The sequence below is a fragment of the Moschus berezovskii genome, chromosome 18 (assembly GCF_049115385.1).
Source record: "Moschus berezovskii isolate FMDL1 chromosome 18, NW_MosBer_1.0, whole genome shotgun sequence".
Classification (NCBI taxonomy): Eukaryota; Metazoa; Chordata; class Mammalia; order Artiodactyla; family Moschidae; genus Moschus; species Moschus berezovskii.
The window spans coordinates 2,953,876-2,976,437 of NC_142477.1; the positions used below are offsets into that span (position 1 = coordinate 2,953,876).

Genomic DNA, 22,562 nt, shown 5'->3' on the forward strand with positions numbered 1-22,562 from the left:
GAGTGGTTAGAACAGCAGAAAAAGCTATCTAATTCAACTTATTTAAGGAATATAAAGGGCTTCCCTAGTGACTCAGTGGTAAAGGATCCACCTGCCAAGCAGGAGATGTGGGTTTAATTCTTGGGTTGGGAAGATCCTGGGAGAAAGGAATGGCAACCCACTCCAGTATTGTTGCCTGGAGAATTCCATGGACAGAGGAGCCTGGTGGGCTACAGTCCACAGGGTTGCAAAAGAGTCGGACACAACCTAGTTACTAAACAACAACAAAGTAGTATAAAGCAATTTTATAAAATCATAGGGCTGGATGGGATTTATTGAGACATCACAGTTTTACCACCTTTCCCCTCACACAATCCCTCAAGTATTGAGTTACTCCTAATAAATACATTTCTTTGTCTCCAAAGCACTTTCACAACCATATTGCATTTGAGCCTCAAGGAAATCCTGTGAGGTAGATAGGAGGAGCATTAACGTCTTCATTTCACAAATCCATGAAACTGAAGGGCAGGTAGTTGAAATGCCAGGTTTCAAGGAGCTAAAAGGTTTTAGAGCTGGGCCTGGAGACTCGTGCTCCTGAGACCAGGTGGGTATTGATAGAGTTCCCATCGCTTACCATCCCTGCTCATCCGGGCATGCACACAAAAGACTGACGTCACAGGTGGACATTCCACCCAAACCCACAGCGAGGAAGGGCTTCTCAGCATCTGTCTGTGAGCAGAAAAGGCAGAGAAAGGGAGAGAGCGAGAGAGACATAACATGAGCTGAGTTTACAGGGAACCGGAGGGGGCACATGCACCCTTATCTCGGCCCCAACTGGGCAGAGCAACACAGAGCAAGCAGAGGTACAGAGGCTGAGCCTCTCCGATCACGGTCCCCCTCCCGACTCCATATTCAGCTGGCAGGTCCCAGGAGTCAGGTCACCCGTTACCTCCCTCTAATACTCTGATGAATACGTTTGCAACACACAGGGTTTCCATTAATCTGGGGAAGATCCTACTTTAGGCTTTCACTGAATCAGAAATTGCTTCAGCCATGACTGCTGTCTCCAGTGAACTGGGTCCCTCTTTCTCCACAGAGATGCCCCACACAGGCTGGTCTCGCCTGCTCCCTCCACCCGCCTGTCTCTCTCTTGTTTAAATTGGAGGATAATTGCCTTACAGTGTTGTGGTGCTCTCTGCCATACATCAGTGTTAATCAGTCATAATGATGCATATGTAGCTATATATATATATATCTCCCTTCCCTCTGGAGCCTCCCTCCCCTGCATCCCATCCCTCCAGGTCATCACAGAGCTCCAGGTTGGGCTCCCTGTGCTATATAGCCGCCTCCCACAAGTTATGAGCATACATGGGGCTTCTTTGGTGGTTCAAATGGTAAAGCATCTGCCTGCAATGCAGGAGACTCAGGTTTGATCCCTGGATTGGGAAGATCTCCTGGAGAAGGGAATGGCAACCCACTCCAGTATTTTTGCCTGGGAAATCCCATGGACAGAGGAGCCTGGCAGGCTGCAGTCCATGGGGTCTCAAAGAGTCAGACACATGTGAGTGACTGAGAGGGAGTGAGTGTGTATACATCAATGCTGCTTTCTCAGTGTGTCCCAGCCTCTCGTTCCCCCGCCATGTGCACAAGTCCATCCCCTACATCTGCATCTCCATTTCTTCTCTGTAAATAGGTTCATCAGTACTGTTTCCCTAGATTCTGTATATATGTGAGGTGTGTGCATGCTAAGTCACTTTGGTCGTGACTGTGGTCATACAGACCCCACAGACTGTAGCCTGCCGTAATGCATATCATACATGCATTAATACACAATATTTCTTTTTCTCTTTCTGACATACTCACCTGGTCTCTTTACTTCTTCCTCTATCCGTGGAGGCTCACCTTCTCCAAGAAGCTTGAGTGTTTCAGCCCTGAGGGATTCTTGTCTCAGCTGCATTCCTGAAGCCATTATCATCCAGACCCCAAATTTAGCACTGAACACATGCTCTTCAGTACTAGTTCTCTGATGAGACATCAGCCCCTGGAGAATCAAGCTGGAATCCACCCTCTTGCATCTATGCTCCTGTGGTAGATCCATGCATGTTAGCTGTGACTTTTCTGGGAAAGAGTAGGCAAAACTAGGGTTAAACACAGCCAGTCGTTGGAATCCAAGAGGAAAGGGCGAAGGAGTGGGAATTAATTGTCTTCCCGTGTTGGAAATTTTCGGTGGTGTTTCAAGATCCGCGTACAGTCAGCATTTTCATGTTGCTCTAAGATTAGCACAAGGTAAGAGAACAACAGAAGCCTTCCTCTGTGCTATTTTAGGAACACGGAAAATAAAATAATACCTTCCAAATGCAGGAACAGCCTAGCTTGCTGTGACTCAAGAATGGGCTCGTAACACCTCGGCTGTAACAGTTTCAAATGGAATCATATTACAATGCAAAGTATATTTATCACTGTGTTGAGGAACCCTTTCTCCTAAGTCCCCCCAGGGGAGAGCCACAGCCCCAGGCAGGCTCCTCTCAAGCTCTCCATTCCACCCTGGCAGGTCCCGGGGCTCCCCTGCCCCGCCACCTCTCTTCTCGGTAATTTTCACTACCTACCCAAACTGTCAAGTTTCCCACCCCTTCCTGAGGGGCTCTGGAAGCTGGTCTTTTTATGCCCACCTGTGGGACTGCACCTCACAGGCCTACAAAGCTTGAATTTGCCCAGCTTCAAGACTGCAGAAAGCCTGCATTGGGCAAGAGAGGGATTCCCCAGCGGCTCAGCGGTAAAGAATCCACTAGCAATGCATGAGACACAGGAGATGGGGGTTTGATCCCTGGGCCAGGAAGATCCCCTGGAGAAGGGAATGGCAAACCCACTCCAGTGTTCTTGACCAGAGAATCCCATGAACAGAGGAGCCTGCCAGACTACAGCCCATAAGGTTGCAAAGAGTCAGACATGACCGAAGTGACTTAGCATGTACACATGCATCAAGCAACAGAGATATCAGTAGTTTGACAGACGGGGAGCTTACGTATCTGAAGCAAAGTCCTAGAGCGACACCCCCACCCTGTGCAGCAGACATCTTCAGGACGTGGCAGCAGTCTTTGCTCCTGGTGGAGGGGGCGATTGCCAGTTACAGGGGAATTGATGTCATATGGGCTTATCGATTACCAGGGAAACCAACAGAAGGGCACACCCTTCACTGCCCCTTTGATAAGAACAATCACTGGCCAAGGCCCAAAGCAAGTATGTAGGAAGGCCAGAGTCAGTGTAAGTGAAGCAGGCACTGGTCAGGCAGGGGATAGACAGAGAGCAAGAGAACAGCCATCTTGAGTGGGCTGGTCAGCCACCACCCTTCCTGGTTGTCCCTGAAAAAAAGCTTATAGACCCTCTTCATTTTAAGACTTTAATGCCCATCATGACAAGAGGAAAGACAAAATATGGGGAATTACATGTGTGTGTGTGTTTCCAGTGGCTAAGTTGTGTCTGACTCTTTGCAACCCTGTGGATTGTAGCCCGCCAAGCTCCTCTGTCCATGGAACTTTCCAGACAAGAATACTGGAGTGGGTTGTCATTTTCTCCTCCAGGGGAGCTTCCCGACCCAGGGATCAAACCTGTATCTACTGCCTGCATCTCCTGCATTGGTAGGTGGTTTTTTGTTTTTGTTTTTTTTACCACTTGAGCCACCTGGGAAGCCTGAGGAAATATACAAAGGGTACAAATCTGACGTCTTGAGTTTGGTCCAGAACATCTGATGATCTGGTTGAGATAACTAGAAATTTCTTTTACGTCAACATTGGGTGTTGTAAGCAGATAGGGCAGTGGGTCCCTGGAGAAAGAGAATCAGGCATGACCTCTTTGACATAAGAGAACCCATTTTGGTCCAAGACATTTTGTGATCTAAGCCTGGCCACAATGCTTGCCCTTAAACAGGTCTCAGTAATTAATAATCTTAAGGGAAGAAAGGATTGCAGGAACAAAGGGAAAGCGGTCAAGAAACAATGGGTCTAGGACTCCACTGGTGGTCCAGTGGCTAAGACTCGAGCTCCCAATACCCTAAAGGGGCTGGGGTTCCATCCCTGGTCAGGGAACTAGATCCCACATGCCATAACTAAGAGTTTGCATGCCCCAACTAAAGATCCTGCATGCTGTATGATGTGGCCATTAAAAAAAAAAAAAAAAATTGATCCACATTAAAAAATATATACCTTAAAATTTTTTTTAAATAGAGAGATAGAGATGAGCAAGAAATAATCAACACAACAACAGGCCTGTTTTTGTTCTTCGTTTGTCTTTAGCTCTGGGGTAAAACTGTCAGTTGTGGGGGAAAAGCTAAAAAGAAAATTCTAGCCAGGGTTTTGAAATTTAAGTCCAAGATTATATGATGGCACCAGTCAGCCTCCCAAGTAGGTGACATAAAGTCGGGATGTGCAGCCAAATGTGCACAGACATAGAATTCCTATGGTTGTTTCTTAGTAGGGACTATGAATTATATTTCAAAGAATCCATGTCTGAAAATAATTGGCTTCTGATGCAGTTTGTTGTAAAAAGGCAAACTATTTAATACAAAGGTTTACACACGTGCACATACGTATAGACTACATATGCACACATATATATTTTTAAAAGATATTTTTGATGTGGACCATTTTTAAAGTTGTTTATTGAATTTGTTACAATATTGCTTCTGTTTTTTGTTTTGGTTTTTGAGCAGTGAGGAATGTGGGATCTTGATCCCCCCATCAGGGATTGAACCTGCAGCCCCTGCATTGGAAGGCCCAGTCTTAACCATGGCACCACCAGGGAAGTCCCTTTTGTTTAACTCTTAAGCAAAAACAGGAAGCCATTTGGCCCCAGTCTAAATATTCAGGGAAAGAAGCAAGTAGAATTACTCCGGTTGGAAATGCCACGTTAATTTATTATGCATAGCATGATCAAACAAGAGGCCACAAAGAGAAATGCAAAGATGCTAAGTCGTGGTCCTTCCTGAGAATTAATTTTGCCCCCAGGATTCTTAGCAATTGGGTCTTTACATCTTGGAGGTATCAGGGCAGGAGAGGGCGCACAGCACCAAATCCATGGCACAGAGTGCAACACACAGCATCCTACCTGGGAGCGTGGAATCAGAAACCCAGCACTGAGAAGGGGTCATGCACAGACACAAGATTTATGGAGGCCATGCAGGGAAAGGAAATATATGGGTTACATGTCATACCGCTCTGGATGCAACCATTTTTCACACAGCAGAATCTGTGAGAGAAAAGACAAAGGAGAAAGACAAAGAAAAGTGGGGAGGGGCTTTCCCTGGTGGTCCAGTGGTTAAGAGTCTGCCTTCCAATGCAGGGGACGAGTGTTTGATCCCTGGTGGGGGAACTAAGATCCCACAAGCCACAGGGCAATTAAGTTTGCAAGTTACAACTACTGAGCCTGGGAGCCACATCTAGAGAGAAGCCCGCGCCCTACAGTGAAAGACCCCACACGCTGCAATCAGGACCCGCCACAGCCAAAAAATAATCCATTAAAAATATTTAAAAAGAAAAGTGGGGAAAGGAAAGGTAAAGTTGAAAAAGAGAAGGTTGGAGCCTCCTCCTGGCCACCTGGCTGACCCCTCGGCAGCAACTCGGCAGCCACTCAGCATCAGCACTCTCTCAGCATCCCTGCTGTCTCCATGGTGATTTAATGTGATTCTGATGGATGTGACTAGTTCATGAACGCTTCCTGGAGCTGGGCATTGTTGTTGCTAGCTCTATTTTCCAGATGAGAAAACAATGCTTCCGAGATTGTTAACAGCTTGTCCCAAATCACTGAGTTGCTAAAGTTGTGGAATCAGGCATTGAACCTAGGCTGTTTCAGGCCCAAGCATGTGCTCTTGGTGAGCAAAGTAAAAAATAAGATGGTGTTTAATGGAGGAGAACGTGAACATGTATTGAGTCCTTAATATATACCTGGCATGTAATCCTCACAACAGTCCTGCAAGGGAGGTATCATTATTCCCATTTTATAGATGAAGAAACTGAGGCTCGTTGCTCACTGTGGCAGCTCATACACTTAAACAGGAATGATACAAAGGAGATTAGCATGGCCCCTGCTCAAGGATGACATGCAAACTGGGGAAGCATTTCATGTTTTTATGGCAGAAACCATCACAACATTGTAAAGCGATTTTCGATGCATGATACAGGATGCTCGGGGCCGGTGCACTGGGATGAACCAGAGGGATGGGGTGGGGAGGGAGGTGGGAGTGGGATTCAAGATGGGGAACACATGTACACCCAGGGCAGATTCATGTCAATGTATGGCACAACCAATACAATAATGTAAGTAATTAGCCTCCAATTAAAATAAATAAATTTTTAAAAAATTAAGAAGTATGAATAAAATGGGGACCATTTTTTAAAAATTGAGGCTCAGAGAGGTTAAGTAACTTATCTAAAGTCGCACTGCTTAGTGAAAGAGTCCCGGTCTGGGGCCCTGCACCTCCTCTCAGTGTCTGTTTTCTGTCTGAAATAAATCCTGCTTGCTTACTACCATGAAAAAACAACAACAAAAAAACCCCAGGTCTCTCAGACTGCAAAGCCCATATTCCATTGTTTAAAAAAATATATTGTTGTTTTGCTGATAAATTTTATTTATTTATTTGGCTGCTTCAGGTCTTCACTGTGGCATGTGGAATCTAGTTCCCTGAGCAGGGATCAAACCCAGGCCCCCTACAATGGGACGTTCTTGGTTTCTAGACTACTGAGATCTTGCTTCCATGTGTAAATTGAGTACAGTTTCCTAAAGAGATGGAAGGCAGGCTTTACATCCCAGTATGTGATTCATGGGGTCACAAAGAGTTGAACACTACTGAGCGACTGAACTGAACTGAATAGGGAACAAATTTGACTGGGAATGGTTGGTTTACCATCTAACACTGACATGTCATTTTCCCCTGCCTGGGCTCGGCTTCCCTCCATCCAGCTGGCTTTTCTTTCCTGGGATTATTTCTTTCCTTTCCACCCTCTGCCCTCCTCCCCTCTCCTTGCAGGAGCAGAAACAAGAAGCTCTTCCTCTAATCTCCAGCCTGGCAGGTTTTCCCTCCCCTGGAGTCCAGGTGCCTGTAGCATTTGCTCCTTAGTGGCTTTCCCCCAAGGAGACAGCTCCCTCCTTCTTCTTCCCAAAAAGGAATTGTGGGGCCAACTGTTAAGATTTTTAAAAAATATTTTTTTCATGTCTTTACTCAAGATGGGAAAAATCTCTGAAGTTTAACGTGGCACCTGGCTGTCCTGTGATGTTTATATTTTTTCAAGGCTTTGTTCTGTCTGGAATTTTATTATAATAACTACTGATGGGCCTTCCTTAATGGTCTAGTGGTTAAGATTCTGAGCTTCCAATGCACGGGTTCACATGTTCAATCCCTGGTCATGGAATTAAGATCCCACGTGCCACATGATGTGGCCAAAAAGCAAAACAAACAATCACCACAACAAAAAACTAATGGGAATGAACATACCTTGATGTTTATATAATTTTAATAAATCACCTTCAAAATGATAAAAAATTAGTAATCAAATAGAGTTCACTCAGTCGTGTCCAACTCTTTGGGACCCCACAGACTGTAGCACGCGAGGCTCCCCTGTCCATAGGATTTTCCCAAGCAAGAATATTGGAGTGGGTTGTCATTTCCTCTCCCAGGGGAATCTTCCCAACCCAGGGATCAAACCCATGTCTCCGGTATTGGCAGGTGGATTCTTTACCACTGAGCCACATGGGAAGGCTAGCTTCTATCAATGATTCACACCAAAAGGTGGTTCAATGAAGCAGCGATGATGAGGCAGTGCTAGAATTAAAAGGGGAATCAGGTACCCTTGAAACTCAAACCTAATAATAGTAGAAAACATCACCCACTCACAGCAGTATACACAGATCTGAAACTGTTTCCTTGAGAACGTTTCTGTTTGGGGGGATAATTCTATTATTTGAAGACTCTAAGTAATGACAGGCTAACAGTGATGATGCCTCAGTGACCTGATAGCCATGCCCTGGAGAGATAGCCGAGAGAGGGGTCCCCAACCTCCAGGATCTCATACCTGATGATCTGAGGTGGAGCTGATGTAATAATAATAGGAATTAAGTGCACAATAAATGTAATGCACTTGAATCATCCTGAAACCACCCCCCTTCTCCAATTCATGGAAAAAATTCTCTTCCATGAAACTGGTCCCTGGTGCCAAAAAGTTTGGGGATATTCAAAGGAATGTTCTTTGTCTTTCACACCTGCGCTGTTTTTCTTCTAACCGCCCCATCCCACAAAGCTTTACCTGTTCCGAGTGTCACACGTCCCTTCCTGTGAGGGGCAGGGTGCCCGCCAGTGCTCAGGCCTCAGGGCCCCCCTGGGCGCTGCTGGTCTGTCCTTCTCATCCTGGCTGTGTGAGGAGTTCCCCTAAGGTTTTCCTGCTACACTGTTTTTCTAGTTCCTCTTGAATCTTCCTAGACAAACCTGCCTAAATGATGCAAGAACTATCTAATGAATATGTTACTTTCTCCAGTTTAATCACACCTGGGTTGTGTCTGCCACACTCTCTCCACAGCTGCACTTGTCGTTTCTGTTTCGTTTTCAGCTTTTTATTTTACACTGGAGTACAGCCGATTAGCAACATTGTGATGGCTTCAGGTGGGCAGCAAAGGGACTCAGACATATGTACACATGTACCCATTCTCCCCCAAACCCCTCTCCCATCCAGGCTGCCACATAACATTAAGCAGAGTTCCCTGTGCTGTACAGGGGGTCCTTTATTATCCATTTTATTGTCAGGTTTTTACTCCTTACTTTCCTTATGTCCCCTAAATGAGTTTCCTCAAAACCCAGTTCCTCTCATCTCAGGCCCCATAGCTAGTGTTCCATTTTCACAGTCAGCTTGCCTCACGTAGGAGGCTGCTCCTCTCCTCTTAGGGAGGGTGGTGGGCGGTGGGGCACACTGGTGCAGTGAGGGAGGGTGCCTTCGCCACCTGCAGCCTGCGGCCCAAACAGCCGCAAGGCTCCCCAGTGGCGCAGCGGCACAGACGCTGCCTGCCAATACAGAAGACGCAGGAGACTTGGGTTGGATCCCTGGGTCTGACAGATCTCCTGGAGTAGGAATTGGCCCACTGCAGTATTCTTGTCTGGAAAACTGCATGGAAAGGAGGAGCCTGGCAGGCTACAGTCCATGGGGTTGCAAAGAGTCAGACAAGACTGAGCACATCCCAGCTCACTTGTGGAGGGTTTAATTATGCCTTAATGCTCGTTATCATAATTAAGCAGAAATAGTGATTCTAATTAGCACATTTGCAGAAACCACACCAGTATGCTTCCCTGGTGGCTCAGATGGTAAAGAACCTACCTGCAATGCAGGAGACCCAGGTTTGATACCTGGGTTGGAAGATCCCCTGGAGAAGGAAATGGCAACCCACTCCAGTGTTCTTGCCTGGAGAATTCCAAGGACAGAGAAGCCTGGCGGGCTACAGTCCACAGGGTCGCAAAGAGTCAGACATGATTGAGCAAATAACAAACACAAGTAGATCCATATAATCGCACACTTCACCTACTCATAGCTTAATGGTGTTCCATCCTTGTTTCCTTTGCCCTGCTTTTCCTTTCAGCTTGAATGAGCACAACTTTTGAAGTCTTTAATTTATGACTATTTTAACTTATGCAAGTCCTGCTAGAGGGTGACAGATGGTCAATGTCAAAAACCCAGAGGGAGGGTTTCTGTTTAGCCTTTGATTTTTGTTTTGCTTTTTAAGCCAGAGAAATGTCCAATTGTGCTCATAGTTTGTCGGAGAATGTGATGGCACCCCACTCCAGTACTGTTGCCTGGAAAATCCCATGGACGGAGGTGCCTGATAGGCTGCAGTCCATGGGGTCGCTGAGAGTCAGACATGACTAAGAGACTTCACTTTCACTTCTCACTTTCATGCATTGGAAAAGGAAATGGCATCCCACTCCAGTGTTCTTGCCTGGAGAATCCCAGGGACGGAGGAGCCTGGTGGGCTGCCGTCTATGGGGTCTCACAGAGTCGGACACGACTGTTGCTTACCAGGCTCCCGTGTCCATGGGATTCTCCTGGCAAGAATACTGGGGTGGGCTGCTGTGCCCTCCTCCATGGGATCTCCTGACCCAGGGATCAAACCTGAGTCTCCTGCATTGACAGGGGTATTCTTTATCACTGAGCCACCAGGAAGCCCTCACATGAACCTACAGTTGGGCAAAATCATCTACCACAAAGCCTATTTTATAATAAATTGTTGACTACTACACCTGGAGAAGGGAATGGCAACCCACTCCAGTATTCTTGCCTGGAGAGTTCCATGGACAGAGGAGCCTGGTGGGCTACAGCCCATGAGGTTGCACAGAGTTGGACACGACTGACGCGACTTAGCACGTGCACAAGCACACTGAACTTGAAAACCAGAATGGCTGTCTGGGTACTGATGGTTTTAGTGATTCGGCCTGTACTCTTGTGACCAAGTGGCTAACTGGGAGCTGTGGCTCACTGGCTGCCCAGCACCATAAATGAGTATCCTACTGCACATGGCTAGCCACCCCTCCCAAAAAATCCAGATACAAAATTTAAAATATGGTTTCCACTGAACATCTATCACTTTTGCATCACTATAAAGCCAAAAAGTTGCTTAGCCAAAGCATCTTAAGCCACGGACTGCCCAAACAAACTTAAGGGAAGACACCTGGGCAGTCAGCCTCCCCCACAGTTTCTGCAGCAGCTCATTAGTGATTAAGACTCTAGGACCAGAAACAAACCTTTGCGTTCACAATTAGAGATAAAGCAATACAAGAAAATATCTCTGAGAAGGGGGAGTATAGAGGGTTAAAGTCCTCTGTGTGTGTTCTCAGTCACTCACTCTTGTCTGACTCTTTGCTGAGCCCGCTAGGCTCCTCTGTCCATGGAATTTTCCAGGCAAGAATACTGGGATGAGGGGCCATTTCCTATTCCAAGGGATCTTCCCGACCCAGGGATCAAACCTGTGTCTTTTGGTCTCCTGCACGGGCAGGTGGATTCTTTACCACTAGCACCACCTGGCAAGCCCCAGTTAAAGTTTTGCTAATATGTAAATAATTGATATGATTGGAAAGGAAAAGTGGATAGGAGGACCTGGAAAAAAAAAAGAGTGTCAGAGACAGGAAGCGCATGCCGAAGTAATCTGGGGCATGCCGAACAAACGCTCAGGTTACACACAATCTTCCCCAGTGATGACCCCAAACCAGTCCCAAGATTAGTGACTGATCAAAGATGAGAACATGAGAGCTGGCCAAAATCAAAAGAAAGGTTAGCAACTGAAGGAGCTGTTATCAGAGTCTAAATCTCTGTTTTTCTTCTTTAGTCCATTAGAGAAGAGAAAACAGGGAAGTTTGGGGCTACTTGTATTTTATACGCTACTGCATTTCACCGATAGATATTTGCTAGTTATTATCAAGTAATCAGAATTTTATAATACTTTAGTTTTAATCATTAAATACATTGACCACCTAAAAAGGCATATGAAGTAAAAATGTATTTTTGACAAGCCTTATGATAAGTCAACTTCTTTATAATCATAGGATCTTTTTTTTTTTTAATTAGTTGGAGTACTTCTTGATTAAAACCATTCACTGTGGGATTTCCTTGGAAGTCCAGTGACTAAGAATCCGCCAGTGCAGGGGACATGAGTTCCATCCCTGGTCTGGGATGATTCCACATGCTGCAAGGCAAGTAAGCCTGAGAGCCACAACTACTGAGCCCACACGCCACAGCGACTGAAGCCCAAGCAGCCTAGAGCCTGTGCTCTGCAACAAGAGAAGCCACCGCAGTAGGGAGACCGCGTACTGCAAGTAGAGAGGGGTGGTCCCATGCTCACAACAACTAGAGAAAGCCCGCACACAGCAACGAAGACCCAGCTCAGCCATAAACAAATAAATAAAAAGAATCTGGCTTCTAATGCAAGGGAACAGGGTTGATACCTGCTCGGCGAACTAAGATCCCACATGCCACAACTAGAGGAAGCCTGTGTGCTGCAACAAAGGCCCAGTGCAGCCAAAACAAAGAATTTTAAATAAAAGAAACCTATTCGCTGTTACCAGATCTATTCAGTGCTCATGAATCACACTGTGGACACTATCATTCAAGGGGGAGGGGAGACTCTAAAATGGAAAAAAAAAAAAAAAATCAGAAACCTTAACTTACAAATAAGTGAATAAAATGTATCCATGGATGAATGTTCCCAGATTTCCTCTTGGCCTGTTTCTGCACAGTCCATATTTCCAACTAACATAAAATGAGACTTCTTTCCTTTGGGGATGGACTATTATAATGATAGAGAAGCCAGACCAGAGTGGCGAGGGCCAGGAGAAGGACCAGCCCACGATGCTGCGGTGATCTATAAAACAAGGAGCCAGTGGGGGCATATGGAGACAGGGAGCTGCAGGGTTTTGGCTTGTAGGTAGTTCGTGGCAGTTCAGGCTGTAACTGCCTTTCCAGCAGTTATACAGTGTGAGAGAACTGGGGAATGAAGAAAGGGGATCTGGTAAGTAGTGTTATGAGTTCTGAATTGGATCCCCTGTGATTTTTCTTTGAGAGACAACATGAAAATTGGTATTCATCTGTAAAATTACTTTGGGTAGTGCAACATGCTACTCTGTAGAAACTGAGCTACATGGGGACCCAGGATGATTAGGGTTATGAAAAAATTCGTATGGGATATAATCATCACTACAGTAAATCAGAAATAACCCCAAATGCCTCACAATAGTGAATCAGCTCAGCAACATGATGAGAGAAAATATGGCATTGAGGATGCATGGGGGCTTTGGGAGTGAGGCCATTCAGTGTCTCACTAAGAATCTCTTAATTTCTTCATTTACACATTGAGAATAATTATGTCTAAATTTAGAGTTACTGGGAAGATTAAATAAATGAAAATAATGTATAAAATTCCTAAAAGAGTGTATGACTCATTGTACTCATGGTAGCTAATATTATAAACAGTGGTCCCCAACCTTTTTGACACCGGGGACCAGTTTCATAGAAGAGAATTTTTCCACAGACTGGGGGAGCAGGCAGGGAGGGATGGCTTCGGGGTGATTCAAGCGCATTACGTTTTGTTGTAGTTCAGTTGCTCAGTCATGTCCAACTCTTTGCAACTCCATGGGCTGCAGCATGCCAGACTTCCCTGTCCTTCGTCATCTCCTGGAGCTGGCTCAAACTCATGTTCATTGAGTCAGTGATGTTTTCCTACCATCTGGTCCTCTGTTGTCCCCTTCTCCTCCTGCCTTTAATCTTTCCCAGCATCAGTCTTTTCTAATGAGTCAGCTCTTCGCATCTGGTGGCCAAAGTATGGAGTTTCAGCTTCAGCATCAGTCCTTCCAATGAATATTCAGGACTGACTTCCTTTAGGATGGACTGGTTTGATCTCCTTGCAGTTCAAGGGACTCTCAAGAGTCTTCTCCAACACCTCAGTTTAAAAGCATCAGTTCCTCATCGCTCAGCCTTCTCTATAGTCCAACTCTCACATCCATACTTGAAACTGGAAAAACTACAGCATTACATTTATTGTGCACTTTATTTCTAATGTGAGGCCACTGCTGATCTGATGGGAGGTACCAATGGGTCTGTGGCCCAGAGGTTGGGGACCCCTGTTATAAAATATCTTAGTGATGTTAAAAATAATAAGCAAGAGGGATAAATCATTAGATATACAATAATTAAATTACAAAGCATAAAGTTACCATGTTTGTACATTAACAAGTACAGGAAGCATATTTTGAAGAATTGAGGTCAGCTCAATTATTTTCATGATGCCCAGAAGAAGAGAACAGGCTCGGATTGAAGAACAGTGATTTAGAATCAATATAAAAGAATATTAGGAGTATAAAGCGCTGAAGAAATCTATAAAAGAAAACATTCAAACCTTTTCCTCTAGAGATTAAAAAGATAATTACATTGGTTTCTCATTTATTTCCCTGATTATAACGGTCAAAGATAATTTATATTTGGCTTTCATAGCAGTGGCAAGCCACTCCAGTACTCTTGCCTAGAAAATCCCATGGATGGAGGAGCCTGGTAGGCTGCAGTCCGTGGGGTCGCTAAGGGTCGGACACGACTGAGCAACTTCACTTTCACTTTTCACTTTCACACATTGGAGAAGGAAATGGCAACCCACTCCAGGGTTCTTGCCTGGAGTATCCCAGGGACCAGGGAGCTGGTTGAACAAGACTGAAGTGACTTAGCAGCAGCAGCAGCTGTTCTTTGCCTCGGGGGTTTCTCCTTTCTAATTGTGGTTATTTAGTCTAATAGAAAATGAATTTGCATTCCTTGAACTTCTACCAGGTGAAGGTGGGTAGATGACTGAGAAGAATGCTTAAAAGCTGGGGAAATCCCCTTGGAATTTAAAAGGTGCTGGGAATAATCCAAAAAGTAGATAATCCATGGAAGAATTAACTGTACATGAATTTGGTAATCGCCCAGTATCTTTCTCTTTTTAAAAAAAATTCTAAATTGAAGCACTGTTATTTTACAGTGTTTTAGGTATATAGCATAGTGATTCAAACACACACACACACACACACACACACATATTCTGTTTTAGGTTCTTTTCCACTGTAGGTTATTGTAAGATATTGGATATAGCTCCTTGTGTCATATAGTAGGTTCCTGGTTTTTTTTTCAAATCTATTTTATATATAGTAGTATATATATCTGTCCTACATCTCTTGCTTCAGCTCTTCAAGAAAAACAGAGCCATACCATCATAGCCAGGGATCTAACGTGTGAGACAGGGGAGCAGTTAGGGCCATTTTCTTATCCTGGTGCCATGTATGATACCGCATTTTACAGTTAGTTCCTTTTTAATATTAATATTATATATAATTAATGTACGACATTGTGCTATGTTATTTTATGCTATACTATCTTATCTGGCCATCACTGGTTACTCAGTGGAAAAGAATACACCTGCCAAGCAGGAGACAGGGGATCAATCCCTGGGTCAGGAAGATCCCTTGAAGAAGGAAATGGTAACTGGCTCCAGTATTCTTGCTTGGGAAATCACATGGACAGAGGAGCCTGGTGGGTTTACAGTCCACAGGGTCACGAAAGACTCAGACACGACTTAGTGACTGAACAGCAACAGTACTATCATATCATATCATAATTATATTTTATAGTTACTTTTAATGCCTTTAGGGATTTCTTGACAATAGGATTGTGAAGATCCCATTTTCAGAGTAGTCATTACAAGGATTCTTGCTGCACTTTCAAGGTGTGAAGACAATTGCTAGGGCATCAGTGCCACTCATCTCACACCAAGTGGCAAGGCAAGGAAAGTTCTCAGGCAGTGAGGTCAAGGTGAAGGAAGAGGCTTGTTATTTTTTTGCTTTTTGGTTATATTATCTTGGGCTTCCCTGGTGGCTCAGCTGGTAAAGAACGTGTCTGCAGTGCAGGAGACCTGGATTTGATCTCTGGGTTGGAAAGCTCCCCCGGAGAAGGAAATGGCAACCCACTCCAATATTCTTGCTTGGAAAATCCCATGGACAGAGGAACTTGGCGGGGTACAGTTCATGGGGTCGCAAAAGAGTCAGACACGACTGAGCGTGCACACTTGGTAAATATAAAATACTTTTTGGATTGTCTGTCATTGAATATGCTTCATATTACATCTTGCCCCTTACTATCCAGATTGTTTTTAAAAATGACTTTACTTCTAATATGAGATTGAGCTTTAAAGCCAATACTTGACTCCTACAATGAAAATCCCAAGTAATGCTAAGCTTAAAAATCAGTATCCTTGGGCTTCCCTGGTGGCTCAGTGGTAAAGAATCTACCTGCCAATGCTGGTGACACGGGTTTGATTCCTGATCTGGGAGATTCTACATTCAGCGGAGCAACGAAGCCCATGTGCCACAACTACTGCACCTGTGTTGACCCCACACACCACAGGTGAAACGAGAAGGCTCCAGAGTCCATGCTCTGCAACAAGAGAAGCCGTGGCAATGAGGAGCTTGCACAGCACGACTAGATAAAAGCCTGCGCAGCAAGGAAGACCCAGCACGGCCATAAATAAAGGAAAATTTAAAACAACCTGCATCCTTACTTCTCTCCTTCCTTTTTTTATTGAAAATGTATTCCTTATGCTATCAGTCTGTTATGTTGTTCATAAAACACACAGACAAATAAAGCCTAAAACATAAAGTGGAGAGAGAAAACTGAATAAAAATAAACTGGAAATATCCCCTTCAAAGTTAATTCACGTGGCTTTCATGGAGGTATAAAGATTACCATATGATCTAGTGAATTTATGGAATAAGTTTGTTGTTGAGCAAAAGAGGAAAAGCAGTGAGTACCATTTATTCATTTAGAAAATATTTATTAAATGCCTGATAGTATCAAGCAATGTACAACAAGGAGCATGGTAAAACCATGCCTGACCCTGTAGTTTGGCTGATTGGAGTACAGAGATAATTAGTGATCTTTGCAAATATCAGTGACCTTTGAAATATATGCTTCTATTAGTTATGGTAAAAGAAAAGAATTAACAAGATCTTTTTAAAAGTTTGAAGACCTTGAATTTCATCCAGGGTGATATTAAATATGTTTAACAATTGGCAATGCTACCAGCCAATCAAAATAGACAGAGGCTGGTCACCCAAACCAATGAATTCTGCCTGAACATTAGCCCCGGTTATACTAATTTAGGGATTTCCATTCATAGTAAGTAGAATGAAAATGCAAATATAGTCATTTATTTACATATGTCTTTCTATCTTATTTGTTTGCTTTTTTTTATAAGTCTCTTTTTTAAGTTGTTGGTAACAAAGTTAGTTTAAAAACACAAATACAAGAAAAACTTAGCTAGATTTTAAATTTTGGTATTTTTCATTTTGCCATTTTTAGTGAATTTATTTTATAAAATTTTATTATTATTTTGAATAGCTATTACCTTCACGTGATTAAAAACATTTGAAGTGAAGTCACTCAGTCGTGTCCGACTCTTTGTGATCCCATGGACTGTAATCTACCAGGCTTCTCTGTCCATGGGATTTTCCAGACAAGAGTACTGGAGTGTATTGGCATTTCCTTCTCCAGGGAATCTTCCTGACCCAGGGATTGAACCCAGGTCTCCTGCTTTGCAGGCAGATGCTTTACCCTCTGAGCCAAAAACATTTACATGATTAAAAATTCAAAAGACATAAATGGCTCTCCAGGTAAGAGTCTCTTCCACCCTTTAGACAGTTGTCCTGTCTGAAGAAAATCAATATTGCCCCCTTTCTTGTAAAAGTAAAGTGAAATCGATCACTCGTGTCCAACTCTTTGCGACCCCACGGACTGTAATCTGCCAGGCTCCTCTGTCCATGGGGTTTTCCAGGCAAGAATACTGGAATGGGTTGCCATTTCTTTCTCCAGGGGATATGTAAAGTCTTCCAGAAATACTGTGTACATGACTTTTTTTCTTCTTCTTTAGGTTAGTAAATATCCTGAGACTGGAGCTTGTAGACCAGCACAGAAAAGAAGTGGTGACTAAATCAGACAAACAAGAACAGGAAGATACAGCGCTTTATCTTAGTCTTAGTGGGATGGATTGAATGTCTGCTGCTGCTGCTGCTGCTAAGTCGCTTCAGCCGTGTCCGACTCTGTACGACCCCATAGACGGCAGCCCACCAGGCTCCCCCGTCCCTGGGATTCTCCAGGCAAGAACATTGGAGTGGGTTGCCATTTCCTTCTCCAATGCATGAGAGTGAAAAGTGAAAGTGAAGTCGCTCAGTCGTGTCCGACTCTTGGCGACCCCATGGACTGCAGCCTACCAGGCTCCTCCGTCCATGGGATTTTCCAGGCAAGAATACTGGAGTGGGTTGCCACTTCCTACTCCAGGGGATCTTCCTGACCCAGAGGGCGAACCAGAGTTTCCTGATTGGCAGGCAGATTCTTTACCACTGAACCACCAGGGAAGCCCTCATGAATGGGTTTAGTGTCCTTTGTTAAAGAGACTACAGAGTGACCTGTTATCCCTTTCGTCGTGTGAAGACACGTGGAGAGTCTCTGAGCAGATAGAGGTTCCCAGAAGACACCGAGTCTGCTCTCACCTTGACCTTGGACTTTCCAGCCTCTAGAAGTACGACAAATAAAATTTCTGCTGTTTATAAGCCCCCGCTGCCACCAGTGTTTTGTTATAGCACCTGGAATGGACTAAGACATACGGGAAAATGAATCTCAGTAACTCACAGGGTAGGATATTCTGTCTACTGCTATATTCTGGGGCAAAGATGCTCCCTTCAAAGGAAACAAGGCTTTGACTGTAAAGATGGACTATTTCAAGTTCATTATATACCTCTAGAGTTAAAGAAATCCAATAATAATTTTTAAAAAGGATCTTGATTTTATTTTAATTAAGGTACAGTTCATACACCACAGCACCCCTGGTGGCTCAGAGGTTAAAGCATCTGCCTTCAATGCAGGAGACCCGGGTTTGATCCCTGGGTCGGGAAGATCCCCTGGAGAAGAAAACGGTAACCCACTCCAGTATTCTTGCCTGGAGAATCCCATGCACGGAGAAGCCTGGTAGGCTACAGTCCACAGGGTCGCAAAGAGTCGGACGCAACTGAGCGACGGAACGGAACGGAACGGAAGGCTGTAAAGCCATCACTACTGTCTAATTTCAGAATGCTTTCATTACCCCCCAAATAAATTCCATACCCATTACAGTCAGTGACTCCTCCTCCCCTGCTCTCTGGCCCCTAGAAACCACTCATCTCTTTTCTGTCTGTATGGGTTTGTCTATTTTGAATATTTCATATAAATGGAATCATATACTAGGTGGCTTCGGTGTCTGGTTTCTTTCACTCAGCACCCTATGTTCAAAGTTTATCTATGTTGGAGCATATATCAGTACTTCATTCTTTTTTCTTGCCCTTGCTTTTTAAAATTTAACCATTTTTAAGTGTACAGTTCAGTGACATGAAGCACACTCATATTGTTGTGCAACATCCCCACCATCCGTCTGCAGAACTGTTTTTAAAACTCAAGCTGAAACTCTATCCATTAAATAACGTCCCTATTTCTCCGTAACCTCTATTTTACTTTCTTTCTCTGTGAATTTGCCTATTCTAAGAACTTCATAAAAGTGGAATCAAACAATATTGATCCTTTTGTGTCTGGTTTATTTCACGTAGCACAAGGTCTTCACAGTTCAGTCATGTGAGTAGATTGAAACAGAGCTGCCTTTCAGTTTAAGGCTGAACACTACTCCATTGTTTGCATAGACCCCGTTTTGTTTATCCACTTCTCACCAAATGGACGTGTGGGTGTTTACATTTTTGACGATTATGAACAATGCCACTGTGAACATTAGTGTACACATTTTTGTATGACCATGTCTCCAGTTCTCTTGGGTGGAAGAGACTCTCAATGAGACTGTAGAGGTATCTGATGAGTAATACGCATTAGCCAGAGAAGGACAGAGTAAGTCCCCTCATACAAACATTTGAGTTTCTAACTTTCAAAGATGCGAATGTGTTTTCTCAGGTCCAGTCACATTAGTTCATGTGTCTGGCGTGCACGGTCACGTGTGTCCATCCTCTACAAGTGGCTGTGCTTCTGTGTACTCTACAGGACAGTAGGGCAGTTTTTAAATTTCAAGCCCAGGATATCTAGAAGCAAGCTTACAAATGGCGGGATGTAGCCAGTTGTGTTAGTTGGGTACCGAGGCTAACTTTGTTGGATTTACGATCAAAGTGGACCTATGAATTCACTTTTGGAACAGAACTCATTCATACATAGTGGAGCTGCTGTACTTTGATCATGGACAATAGTCATTGAGACTGTGTTTCCTTTGAGGAAGTGTGAAAGTAACTTAGATATGGATATATAGATCTATAGATTTATATACATTCCTTTGTTAATGTTCATTTTCATTACGGTTTATTCCAGGATACTAGATATAGCTCCCTGTGCTACACAGTAGGACCTTGTTGCTGAGCCGCTCGATATGGAACAGCTTGCATCTACCAACCCCAAACTCCCAGTCCGTCCTGCTCCCTCCTCTCCTCCCGCTTGGCAACCACAAGTCTGATCTCTACGTCTGTGAATCTGTTTCTGTTTCAAGGATAGGTTCATTGGTGCCACAGTTTAGATTCCACATATAAGTGATATTCATATGGTGTTTGTCTTTCCGACTTAGCATCAAGTATACTTTAAATAGTTACCCATTTTCCAAGCAGAGCTCTTCTTTCTTCAAATACCTACAATTAAAAAAAAAAAAAAAGATGGAATGATTTCATATTTCGTGGTTCAAAATACCCATTAAAAAGACATCATTAGGACTTCCCTGATGGTCCAGTGGTTAAGAATCTGCCTGCCAATGCAGGGGACGTGGGTTCAATCCTTGGTTCCAAAAGATTCCACATGCCTCGGTGCAACTAAGCACATGTACTACAAGTACTGAAGCCTGCATGCCCTAGAGCCCCTGAGCCCCAACATGAGAAGCCATCATAATGAGAAGCTTGCTCATTGCAGCCAGAGAGTGGCCCCTGCTTGCCGAGACTAAAGAAAGCCCGCGCACAGCAATGAAAACCCAGCACAGTCAAAAATAAATAAAATTTTAAAAGACATCATTAAAGGATCAATCACTAAATATTGACAGTCTTTTCCATTTTATCAACTGAGTATAAAGAGACAGATTTTATACCTGATAGGGTAACTTTATTTATAACTTGGGCAAACTTTCTTTTTTCTCAGTTTCTACATGTGAGACAATTCATCTTAAAGAATAAGTAACTTTTTAAAGGCAAGAAATAAGAAAAGAATGGAACTATAAAGTGAAATCATTTTTGGAATTTGAAAGGCAATGACAAAACTGACAAAGGAAAAATAAGAAAACAGACAAACTCCCTCCAAATATTTCAGCATTTCTAGTATTAGAACTTGTGCAATTTATGAGTGAGCAGCTCTGTTTTTCTATTTCATGAGTTCACATGTCAGTGGCTGTGCATTCCATATATGTGTGCATGTGTGTGCCTCTGGGCTTATAGCTCAGTGTTTATCTGTATAGGTTTGTTGTTATATACCATTGAGGACCGGAATTATGTCTTATTCACCTTGATGTCTCCACTGCAGAGTGCTGTGCGTGGCATATTACAGGTGCTCAAGCTTGCTGGAAGGAATGAATGAATATGCTTGTGACAAATGTCCTTTGGATGTGTTGCTACCGTGTGAGTGTATTTACATATCAGTGGAGAGGTGTTTTCCTGAGCTCCAGTCATTTGTGTATCTATCTGAATGGGTGAGGAAGGGACTTCTAGAGTGAGAAGCTTTGGCAGAGGAGGGCGGCCTGGAGCCAGGAAGCAGGAGGAAGCAGGCAACAGGCGTGGCTGCCTCTCTCACGTCCACACTGCGCTCTCTGCCGGCTTCAAAACTGGGCTCCGTGTTTCCCCTTCCTCTTGGCACTTTCTAAACTCTCTCGCACTGTCAGAACATGCCTGTTTAGAAACTAGCTCAGGCCTATTTCTTCCCTTTTGAGGAGGAGGAGGAGCTGGTTTCATGCTTCCAACAGGTGTGTTTTCCATCCTTATTTTAGAATCTCAAATTCTGCTTTCAAAGGGCAGGCAAAATGGAGACTGAAATAATTGATTCAACAACAACCTCAAGGCCTGTAAAATGCCATCTTTGCTACTAACCAGGGGATATCATATATCACAGGTAGACACTTTTATACTTTAGAGAAGAAAAAGAATACCATTTTCTCCTCCCTCCTAACTAACTGCCCCCTGGGCTACTGGGACCCTCAAATAACAGTGACAGATACTCTCAAAATTTCTAGATGACAACAGAAGAGGGGTTTCCCCTGGTGGTCCAGTGGTTAAGACTCTCTGTTTCCGCTGCAGAAAGCAAGGGTTCAATCCCTGGTTGGGCAATTAAGGTCCCACAGGCCAATGGAGTGGTCAAAACAAGCAAGCAAAGATAAAGAAAAGAGAAGAGAGCCTATTAAAAAAAAAAAAATACCTATGGAATTTTTCAGAAGACTGAAAAATCAGGATTCAGGGCTTTCATGATGGTTCAGGGGTTAAGAATCTGCCTGCAAATGCAGGGCATACAGGTTCCATTCCTGGTCGGGGAAGATTCTACATGCCTTGGGGCGACTAAGCCAGTGATCCACAACTATTGATCCCGCACGTCCTAGAGTCCACGGACTGCAACTAGAAAGTAGCCCCCACTCGCTGCAACCAGAGATAGCCCTCGTGCACCAACGAAGACACAGTGCAGCCAAGAAAAAATAAAGAATAACAAAAAAACAAGAGAAAAATCAGGATTCACACATTTCCTGAACCCTTCTCTTGTGTCTAACAAAATCCTATCAAGCATCTAATTCCCCTCCCAAGTGTCGGGTACCAGCATTTTTCTGGCACCCACTGCTCTCACTCTTCCCAACTCCTCCTCCACTTGCAGCCCAAGCTCCACCTGGCCTTTCTAGGATTCGCTATTGCCCACCAGGTGATTTGGTTCATTTTCTCTTCCCAGGTAGATTACAGCTGCTGCTGCTAAATCACTTCAGTCGTGTCCGACTCTGTGCGACCCCATAGACGGCAGCCCACC

At 44.0% G+C, this 22,562-nt stretch overlaps 1 long non-coding RNA gene and 1 other non-coding gene across 2 annotated transcripts; one reads left to right on the forward strand and one right to left on the reverse strand.

Moving 5' to 3' along the window:
* Positions 1-306: 306 nt before the first annotated feature.
* LOC129543032 (uncharacterized) lies at positions 307-20,214 on the reverse strand. Its single transcript, XR_008683221.2, has 4 exons — positions 20,177-20,214; positions 5,186-5,220; positions 1,843-2,097; positions 307-708 (listed from the first exon to the last, which is right to left on the reverse strand). It is a non-coding gene; the product is annotated as an uncharacterized LOC129543032 (long non-coding RNA).
* On the forward strand, positions 5,994-6,100 carry LOC129543034 (U6 spliceosomal RNA). Its single transcript, XR_008683222.1, has one exon. It is a non-coding gene; the product is annotated as a U6 spliceosomal RNA (small nuclear RNA).
* Positions 20,215-22,562: the final 2,348 nt, after the last annotated feature.